The 11,392-nt window shown below is 45.2% G+C and overlaps 1 protein-coding gene across 9 annotated transcripts in view; it reads right to left on the bottom strand.

Annotated features, from left to right (window-relative positions):
* ERMARD (ER membrane associated RNA degradation) overlaps positions 1 to 5,079 on the bottom strand; it is a 591,898-nt gene extending 586,819 nt beyond the window's left edge. For 3 of the 9 annotated variants that reach the window (XM_069769331.1, XM_069769340.1, XM_069769334.1), the window contains exon 1: positions 4,872 to 4,999. The gene's annotated coding sequence lies outside the window, so the exon portion shown is untranslated. Of the gene's footprint in view, positions 1 to 4,871 lie in introns of all 9 variants that reach the window. The other 6 variants (XM_069769332.1, XM_069769336.1, XM_069769333.1 and 3 more) reach the window with 5 other exon arrangements.
* Positions 5,080 to 11,392: the final 6,313 nt, after the last annotated feature.

Below are 11,392 nucleotides of genomic sequence, written 5' to 3' on the forward strand. Positions count from 1 at the left end.
GCTATAAAATATAGGGGGACCCCATGTCATTTTTTGGAGGGATCCCCCTATTTTAAAAGCCAGTAAAGGTTACGGAGACAGCTGCTGGCTGATATTCATAGCCTCGGAGGGGCCATGGGTATTACCCCATTCCCAGGCTACAAATATTGGCCCCCGGCCGTCTGCTTTCCCCCACTGGCGCAGAAAATTGCGCAGGAGCCCACGCCATTTTTTTTTCCTTTTTTTTTTTTATGCATTTTTTTCACGTTTTTTGTGCGGTTTTTATGCAGTTCTTGGTGCGGTTTTGGTGCATTTTTTGCACGGTTTTGATTCAGATTTTGCTGCAGTATTTGGTGCGTTTTTTGGCGTGGTTTTGATTCAGGTTTTTGATGCTTTTCGATGCAGTTTTTGGTGCGGTTTTGATGCAGTTTTTGGTGGTTTTGATGCAGTTTTTGGTGCAGTGTTCATGCGTTTTTGATGCAGTTTTGATGCGTTTTTGGTGCAGTTTTTGGTGCATTTTTTTGCACAGTTTTGATGCATTTTTTTATTTTTTTGTGCGTTTTTGTATGTGTTTTTGAAAGCTAAATAAAGATGTATTATTGAACAAAAAGATTTGTGATGTCATTATTGTCCAACCTCCTCTTTTACATTTGTCCAACCCACACTCAATTACACACAGATGATAGATGAAATGGATAGACAGCTCTACATATAGATAAATCCATAGATGAATACATCTATCTATTCATATATCTATCTATAGATATATCTGGATGGAAATATCTATTGATAGATGTATGGATAGTGTAGAGTGCATGTCCACTGTCCAGATTACATCCGAATTAGCTGCAGATTGGATGCTGCGTACTTGTAGTCCCATCGGATGATGCCTGCACACACACCCCAAAAGACCCCCGCACAGTCCCGCACACACCCGAGCAGTCCCGCACACACCCGAACAGCGCCGCACACATCCGAACAGCCAGGCACACACCCGAACAGACAGGTACAGCCGCGCACACATACGAACAGTCCTGCACAGCGCCGCACACATCCGAACAGTCCCGCACACATCCGAACAGCCCGCAGACCCCGCACACACCCGAACAGCCCTGCACACACACACAGTCCACACACTTTCCTCCTCCCGAACTGTTTCTCGGACCCACACCCGCAGCAAAACTGCACATCTTTTTTACATCTGCGGTTTTGCTGCGGATGTGCCCGACTCAATGCAAGTCTATGGGTGCAGAACCGCTGCAGTTCTGCACAAAAGCAGTGACATGCTGCGGAAAAAAAAAAAAGCTGCGTTTCGGTGCGGCTTTTTCCGTAGCATGTGCACAAGTCTGCGGCTCCCATAGACTTACATAGGTTGTGCACTACACTGCGGATTTGATGCAATTCTGTGCAGCAAAAAACCCTGCGGATCTGCAATCAAATCTGCAACGTGTGCACAGTCTTAGCATTTAGTCAACCTAGCAAAAAAGCCAAGCAAAAAACAAGTGTGGGATTGCACTTTTTTGGCAATTTCATCGCACTTGGAATTTTTTTCACATTTTCTGCTACACAACATGGTAAAACCTATGGTGTCGTTCAAAAGTAGAACTTGTTCCGCAAAAGATAAGACCTCACATGGCCATAGTGACAGAAAAATTATGGCTCTGGAAAGAAGGGGAGTGATAAACGAAAAAAGCTCCAGGGGTGAAGGGGTTTTGAAACATGGATATGGACATATCTATGCAAATAGACATAGATATAGATATATAGATACATATCTATCTATATATCTCTGTGTGTAATGGAGTGTGGGTTGGACAAATGTAAAAGAGGAGGTTGAACAGAAATGACACCACAAATCTTTTTGAAGATAACACCACAAATCTTTTTGAAGATAGAGGAGGGAGAGGTTTGGGTGTGTTTTGGAGTGGGTGTGGTAGGTTCGAGCTTACAGGCCAGTGCAATGCATCATGGAACTTGTAGTATTAGAGCACAATAAGTCAGGAGAAAGGAAGTTGTCGATTAACCCCATGAGAGCTGGATCCAGCACTGAAGATGTGCTGCTACAGCATGATAAAAGGTAATATTGCTAAAATAAACACAGTGGATGTTTTCAGTGGCACATAATAGCAAGATTTATGAAAAAAACAAAAAAAAAAAAAATTTATTGTAGTGGACAACTTCTTTTGTGTGACATATCTCTGGGATTTAACCCTTTCAAGACCTTGCCCTTTCCCATTTTTGCATTTTCTTTTTTCGATCCCCTCCTTCCCAGAGCCATAACTTTTTTTATTTTTCCGTCAATATGGCCATGTGAGGGCTTGTTTTTTTGCGGGAAGAGTTGTACTTTTGAACGCCAACATTGGTTTTAGCATGTATTGTACTAGAAAACGGGAAAAAAAATTCCAAGTGCAGTGAAATTGCAAAGAAGTGCAATCCCACACTTGTTTTTTGTTTGGCTTTTTTGCTAGGTTCACTAAATGCTAAAACTGACCTGCCATTTTGATTCTCTGGGTTATTACGAGTTCATAGACACCAAACATGTCTAGGTTATCTTTTATCTAAGTGGTAAAAAAGAAAATTCCAAACTTTGCTAAAAAATAAAAAAAAATGCGCAATTTTAAGATACCTGTAGCGTCACCATTTTTCGTGATCTTGGGTCGGGTGAGGGCTTATTTTTTGTGAGTCAAGCTGACGTTTTTAATGATACCATTTTGGTACACATACGTTCTTCTGATTGCCCGTTATTGTATTTTAATGCAATGTCGTGGAGACCAAAAAACATAATTCTGCCATTTCGAATGTTTTTCTCGCTATGCCGTTTAGCGATCAGGTTAATCCTCTTTTTAAAAAATTGATCGGGCGATTCTGAAGGTGGCGATACCAAATATCTGTAGGTTTTATTTTTTTTTTTATTGTTTTATTTTGAATGAAGAGTGATTTAAACTTGTTTTTTTCTTTTTTTTACTTTTGCCATGCTTCAATAGCCTCCATGGGAGGCTAGAAGCTGGCACAACTTGATTGGCTCTACTACATAGGAGGGAAGCATAGATCGCTCCTATGTAGAATTACAGCATTGCTATTAGTGCTGACCACAGGGTGGTACTCATAGTAAGTCGGCATCAACAACCATAGAGGTCTTGAGGAGACCTCTGGTTGTTATGCCGACATATCGCTGACCTCCGATCACGTGACTGGGTCAGCGATGCGCTCATTTCCAGCCCGATGGCCGGAAGCGCTAGTTAAATTCCACTGTCAGGGTATGTGCACACGTATTCTGGATCCACTGCGGATTTTTCTGCAGCGGATTTCAGCAGATTTGATAAATCCGCAGAGGAAAACCGCTGCGGATTTATCGCGGTTTTCACTGCGGTTTTACAACTGCGGATTTCTATTGGAGCAGTTGTTAGGCCATGTTCACACGTTCCTGATTTCCCTGCTGTTTTTTCTGCACTAAAAACCGCAGCTCTTGGCAGAAAACGCAGGTCCTTTTTTTGGTACGTTTTTTGATGCGTTTTTTAGTGTGTTTTTTTATGCAGTTTTCTATGCAGAGTCTGTGTGTTTTCTAGGAAGTTTTTTAGGGTTAAAATGGCTGAAAATACCCTAAACCTACCCCTAACCCTACCCCTACCCCTACCCCTATTCTAACCTTAGTGGAAAAAAATTCTTTATTTTTTTATTGTCCCTACCTATGGGGGTGACAAAGGGGGGGGGTCATTTACTATTTTTTTTATTTTGATCACTGAGATAGGTTATATCTCAGTGATCAAAATGCACTTTGGAACGAATCTGCCGGCCGGCAGATTCGGCGGGCGCACTGCGCATGCGCCCGCCATTTTGCAAGATGGCGGCGCCCAGGGAGAAGATGGACGGACGGACACCGGGAGGCCGGGTAAGTATAAGGGGGGGAGATGAGGGCACGGGGGGGGCGTCGGAGCACGAGGGGGTGGCATCGGAGCATGGGGGGGTGGGATTGGGGCACGGGGGGGCAGCCACACTGCAGCGGTTCTGCACCACAAACCGCAGAAAACCAGCAGATATTTTTTTTCATCTGCGGGTTTGACCTCACAATGGAGGTCAATGGGTGCAGAACCGCTGCAGTTCCGCAAAAAGAAGTGACATGGTACTTCTTTTTTACCGCGGCTGTTCAGCGCGGCTTTTTTCGCGATTTTCCACAATGTGGGCACAGCAGTTCCTGTTTTCCATAGAGTACATTGTACTGTACCCTGCATGGAAAACAGCTGCGGACCCGCAGCGGGAAAATCGCGGCGGTTCCGCATTAAAAAAAGGATGGTGTGAACATGGCCTAAAACCGCTGACATGCTGCAGAATGTAAACCGCTGCGTTTCCGTGCGGTTTTTTTTACGCAGCATGTGCACATATATATTATATACACACACACAAGTGTGTCACTGACATCTCTATATTCTATCTGTTCTAACCTGGGGTCTAAGGGGTATCGTTTCTCCTTATATAGGGGAGTATAGGCTTTATTATGTTATCAGGGCAAGGTGAGAGGCGTTCTCCTAGTTGTGGCCAACTCCTTGACTACACAAAGTCACGTTCTATTCATGCACACGGTAGAATTACCCTGGAGGTGCTATCTGGCAGGTGCAAGGAGCTGAGCATGCGCCAAGTCACCGTCACTGGGTCTTCTGGCATACAGGAGTGTGCAGATGTAGCAGTGCCATGCATGCTCCACTGTGAACGGACCGTCCAGATGACTAGTCACAAGTAGTTATACACAGCACATACATACACGACTCCCAACTTCACTTTCAGCACTATTGATATATATATATATATGTGTGTGTGTGACTGAGCGCTGGTGAACATGTACACGGCCAATGACGCCGCTAGAGCGGACTGACCGACGGAGCAGCGCAGACACCCACCTCACTGCCGAATACTTTCTATACGTCAGGCGCCTGGCTGTGCTGCTCTTCTTGCACATGCGCTCTAGTAGTTTCTCTCTCTGAAGAGCGCATGCTGTTTAGTTTCTGTCTCCCATGTGTCAGGTGCCCGTCCGCCCTCTTCCTGCGCCAGCGCGATAGGCTTCCGCTTCGTATGTTATGTGCCGGGCCGCACTGTTCCTGCGCATGCGCGGTAGCTACCTGTCCGTGCTTTGTGGTAATCAGGTTGTAGTAGTTTGGATGATGTGGGAGACTTTCTTCTCGTGATAGAACACTGTGCAATGAACAGATTGCCTGCATTGTCTTTTGTAGCAGCTGTGGTTGACATCACTTTGCCTTAGGCCTGTTAAACTGACGTGTGTATTTCCAGTACTGGAAAAAACAGTACCAGAGTTATCAGTGTCCGTGTGTACTATGTGTGGCACCCGTGTTCAGCATCAGTACCACACAGACAGCCGCCAGGGAAGAAGCGTTACAGTAAGCGCTGTTCCCTGGCGGCTAGTGCTGAAGCCAGCTCTCATCATTCTCCACTGCTCTGCCGGCGAACAGAGGAGAATTATGAGAGTTATATTAAAGGGAATCTTTCACCCCAAAAATTGGATGTGAGATAAGGCCACAGGCATCAGGGGCTTATCTACAGCATTTTGTAATGCTGTAGATAAGCCCCAGATGTATCCTGAAAGATAAAAACAGGTTATATTATACTCACCCAGGGGCGGTCCGTTTCCGGCGCCTCCTATCTTCATACGATCACGTGCTCTTCTTGTTTTCCTGCTTCGGCGCAGGCGTACTTTTTCTGCCCTGTTGAGGGCAGAGCAAAGTACTGCAGTGCGCAGGCGCCGAGCCTCTCTGACCTTTCCCGGCGCCTGCGCACTGCAGTACTTTGCTCTGCCCTCAACAGGGCAGATAAAGTACGCCAGAGCGGCGGCAGGAAGACAAGAAGAGGGCGTGATCGTATGAAGATGGGAGGCACCGGACCGCAGCGGGACCGCCCCTGGGTGAGTATAATATAACCTGTTTTTCTTACCTTTCAGGTTACATCGGGTAATGAAAAACATGAAAAACCCGATTTGAGTCCCCCCTATTTTCTTGAACCAACCAGGCAAAACTCACAGCAGGGGGCTGCAACCATCAGCTGTCAGCTTCTGCAAGGTTGATTATCAAGAATAGAGGTCCCCATGCATGTTGTTTTTTTAATTATTTAAATAAATATTTTAAAAAACTGGCATGGGGTCCCAGACCCATTTTTGACAACCAGCTTTGCTAAAGCTCACAGCTGGGGGCTGCTATTCTCAGGCTGTTAAAGGGCCATGGATATTGGCCCCCCAGCCTGAAAACAGCAGCCCGCAGCTGCCCAGAAAATGCACATCTATTCGATGCGCCAATTCTGGCGCTTTGCCTGGCTCTTCCCACTTACCCTGTAGCAGTGGCAAGTGGGGTTCATATTTGTGGGGTTGATGTCACCTCTGTAATGTCAGGTGACATCAAGCCCATAGCTTAGTAATGGAGAGGCGTCTATAAGACACCTATCCATTACTAATTCTATAGTTATACAGTTAGGTCCATATATATTTGGACAGAGACAACATTTTTCTAATTTTGGTTATAGACATTACCACAATGAATTTTAAACAAAACAATTCAGATGCAGTTGAAGTTCAGACTTTTAGCTTTCATTTGAGGGTATCCACATTAAAATTGGATGAAGGGTTTAGGAGTTTCAGCTCCTTAACATGTGCCACCCTGTTTTTAAAGGGACCAAAAGTAATTGGACAATTGACTCCAAGGCTCTTTCATGGACAGGTGTGGGCAATCCCTTCATTATGTCATTCTCAATTAAGCAGATAAAAGACCTGGAGTTGATTTGAGGTGTGGTGCTTGCATTTGGAAGGTTTTGCTGTGAAGTAAACATTCGGTCAAAGGAGCTCTCCATGCAGGTGAAACACGCCATACTTAAGCTGCGAAAACAGAAAAAACCCATCTGAGAAATTGCTACAATATTAGGAGTGTCAAAATCTACAGTTTGGTACATCCCGAGAAAGAAAGAAAGAAAGCACTGGTGAACTCATCAATGCAAAAAGACCAGGGCACCCACGGAGGACAACAGTGGTGGATGATCACAGAATAATCTCCATGGTGAAGAGAAACCCCTTCACAACAGCCAACCAAGTGACCAACACTCTCCAGGAGGTCGGCGTATCAATATCTAAATCTACCATAAAGAGAAGACTGCATGAAAGTAAATACAGAGGGTTCACTGCACAGTGCAAGCCACTCATAAGCATCAAGAATAAAAAGGCTAGACTGGACTTTGCTAAAAACATCTAAAAAAAGCCAGCACAGTTCTGGAAGAACATTCTTTGGACAGATTAAACCAAGATCAACCTCTACAAGAATGATTGGAAGGGAAAAGTATGGCGAAGGCGTGGTACAGCTCATGATCCAAAGCATACCACATCATCTGTAAAACACAGCGGAGGCAGTGTGATGGCGTGGGCATGCATGGCTGCCAGTGGCACTGGGTCAGTAGTGTTTATTGATGATGTGACACAGGGCAGAAGCAGCCAAATGAATTCTGAGGTACTCAGAGCCATACTGTGTGCTCAGATCCAGCCAAATGCAGCCAAACTGATTGGTCGACATTTCATACTACAGATGGACAATGACCCAAAACATAAAGCCAAAGCAACCCAGGGGTTTATTAAAGCAAAGAAATGGAATATTCTTGAATGGCAAAGTCAGTCACCTGATCTCAACCCAATTTAGCATGCATTTAACTTGTTAAAGACTAAACTTCAGACAGAAAGGCCCACAAACAAACAGCAACTGAAAACCACCGCAGTGAAGGCCTGGCAGAGCATCAAAAAGGAGGAAACACAGCGTCTGGTGATGTCCATGAGTTCAAGACTTCAGGCAGTCATTGCCAACAAAGGGTTTTCAACCAAGTACTAAAAATGAACATTTTATTTAAAATTATTGAATCTGTCCAATTACTTTTGGTCCCTTTAAAAACAAGGTGGCACATGTTAAGGAGCTGAAACTCCAAAACCCTTCATCCAATTTTAATGTGGATACCCTCAAATGAAAGCTGAAAGTCTGAACTTCAACTGCATCTGAATTGTTTTGTTTAAAATTCATTGTGGTAATGTCTATAACCAAAATTAGAAAAATGTTGTCTCTGTCCAAATATATATGGACCTAACTGTATGTTAAATAAAGACAGACAGAATAAAATCCTTTATTTGAAAAAATTACACATACTCCTTTAATATTCTCAATGAAACCATACTTACTGCAACACCTAATTCCCCGACGCCCTCTATCTCCTGTAATAAAAAAAATAAAAAAACAACTATATACCATACCTGTCCGTCATTGTGTCCCACGCTGTAATCCATGTCTGGGGGCTAAATAGTTTTCAACCTGGACGGTGCCAACATGCGACCGTCCCGGCTGAAAACCACTAGTGAATGAGCTGCTGAGAGCGTAGCATCATTCACTAGCGGTGACATCATCACTGGCATTTTTCCACGGTCCTGAGGTCACCACAGTTCAGCCCGGCTTCGATGATGTCACCGCTAGTGAATGATGCTGCGCTCTCAGCAGCTCATTCACCAGTGGTTTTCAGCCGGGACAGTCGCATCTGGCACCGTCCAGGTTGAAAACTATTTAACCCCCAGACATGGATTACAGTGTGGGACAGTACGATGGACAGGTATGTTGTTGATTTTTTTATTTTACAGGAGGTCGAGGGCTTTGGGGAATTAGGTGTTGCAGTAAGTGTTACGGAACTGCAACATAGAACTAGGATAGAAGGGGGAAAACTGACCCTGCACTGAGACTAGGCTGATGGAGTGGGCAACCCATTCCTTGCGAATAGACCCACCAACAATCCTAGGTTAATCTCAGCAAAGACCTATAGATAGGGGGAAGGAGGTCCATAAAAGATCTAAGGACTGGGTATAAAAACAGGTCACCTCCTAATAGAAAACACAGAGAAGGCTGCAGAAACCAACTGAAAACAGAAACTAAGGATTGCAGAACCAGAGGTCCCAGAACTGCATAAAATCCAACACGGAAAGCTATCAAAGCACATAGCCAGAACTCTAGCGGATTAACACTGTTGTCCAGCAAGGATTGGGAGGCAGGTGCTGGGTAATAAAGGGTGATACAATCACCTGACCTAACACAACCCATCACCAGAGGAAAAAAAACAGCAGCCAGAAAACCACAACAAGATGGCGGATGGTCAAAAACAAAACAGATTCTAAAAGTACCTCCCCTTTTAAGAGGATCCTCCGGATCCTCTTGGCTGAGCCTTATTCGGAAATCTCCTGTGAAAAGCCTTAATCAGCCTTGGGGCAGAGACGTCCTCAGCTTTCACCCAGAAATTATCCTCGGGACCAAAACCCTTCCAGGGCACGAGATACTGCAACCTTCCTCTGTGCCACCTGGAATCTAAAAGGTGTGAAATCTTAAACTGGCCGTCCTCATCAACTGGGGGAACAGTCAGCAGCGCCTCCTTATCTGGTGTGTCAACTTTCTTCAGTAAAGATACATGAAAAACTGAATTAATTCTCCAGGACAAGGGGATGTCTAATCTTACCGCTGCCGAGTTGACAACCTGAACCACTTTGAAGGGTCCAACAAACTTAGGCCCCAGTTTTTTACAAGGGATCTTGAAATGTAGATTCCTAGAGGACAACCAGACCATGTCCCTAACTGCAAGCAACGCCTCCCTTCTTTTCTTGTCAAAATATTTCTTTGACCTCCTATTTGCCTCTTTCAGATTATGGCGTACATTGGTCCAAACCCTGTTCAAATTTCCAGAAAAACTCTCCTCCTCAGGCACTGCTGCCCCAATGTTAGAAAATGGACTGAAAGATGGATGCCTCCCTGTACAGCAAAAAAAAGATCAACCAGCCGAGGAAGACGTATTATTAAGAGCAAACTCAGCTTGTGGTAGATATTCCGACCACATCTCCTGATTGTATGCTACAAAACATCTCAAAAACTGCTCGACGTCCTGGTTCTTCCTTTCGGTCTGTCCATTGGACTCCAGATGATAACCTGACGAAAATGATAAATGAAGCTTTAATCTGTCACAAAAAGCAAGCCAAAAGCGAGGCACAACCTGTGATCCTTTATCGGAAACAATGTCCGTGGTAACCCCATGGAGCCTCACAATCTCACAAATGCCTTAGCTAGAGTCTTGGCGCAGGGTATTTTATTGAACGGGACCAGATGACACATCTTACTAAACCGGTCCACAACAACCCAGATGACAGAAAAACCCTCAGAGACCAGCAGATCAGTGATAAAATCCATAGCAAGATGTGACCATTGCGAACTTGGAACCTCCAAAGGGCCCAGCAACCCTGCAGCCAGGGCATGTGAGGCCTTTGACCTAGCGCACACAGTACACTGACGCATCCACTTGATGATTTCTATTTGCCACCCTGGCCACCAGAAACTTCGACCGATCAACCTTCTAGTTTCCGAAATCCCTGGATGACCCACCAACCGAGACTCATGACATTCAGCAAACAGAGCTCTCCGCAAGGCTCTAGGCACAAATAATTTATCATACGCAGTGTTAGTTGGTGCAGCATTCTGGGCCTCTAGGATACTACCCTCCAACTCAGAACCCAATGCTGCCACCACCACCCCTCTCTGCAAAATAAATTCCTCCTTCTCAGTATTAACTGCAGAAGAGAAACCATGAGACAAAACATCCGCTTTAACATTCTTTGTCCCAGGGGTATATGTGTTTCGGAAAAATGAAACCGGGCAAAAAACAGTGCCCACCTAGCTTGAAGGGCATTCAAACGTTTAGCAGCATCCAGATATATCAGATTCTTATGATCAGTAAAAACCTGTATCGGATGTCTAGCCCCCGAAAAAATGTTGCCAATGCTCAAAAGCGAGTTTAATAGCTAACATCATAGTTGAGCTCAGTCTCCGAAAATGTTTTAGAAAACCCCATCCTCTCCTTCCTGGGACAGAACTGCCCCCACCCCTACTGAAGAGGCATCAACCTCTACCAGAAATGGCTTAAGGTACCGTCACACTAGACGATATCGCTAGCGATCCGTGACGTTGCAGCGTCCTCGCTAGCGATATCGTCCAGTGTGACGGGCAGCAGCGATCAGGCCCCTGCTGTGCTGTCGCTGGTCGGGGAAGAAAGTCCAGAACTTTATTTGGTCGCTGGACTCCCCGCAGACATCGCTGAATCGGCGTGTGTGACACCGATTCAGCGATGTCTTCACTGGTAACCAGGGTAAACATCGGGTAACTAAGCGCAGGGCCGCGCTTAGTAACCCGATGTTTACCCTGGTTACCATCCTAAAAGTAAAAAAAACAAACAGTACATACTTACCTACAGCCGTCTGTCCTCCAGCGCTGTGCTCTGCACTCCTCCTGTACTGGCTGTGAGCGTCGGTCAGCCGGAAAGCAGAGCGGTGACGTCACCGCTCTGCTTTACGGCCGCTGTGCTCACACAG

This window comes from Ranitomeya imitator, chromosome 5 (assembly GCF_032444005.1).
Source record: "Ranitomeya imitator isolate aRanImi1 chromosome 5, aRanImi1.pri, whole genome shotgun sequence".
NCBI classification, from domain to species: Eukaryota; Metazoa; Chordata; class Amphibia; order Anura; family Dendrobatidae; genus Ranitomeya; species Ranitomeya imitator.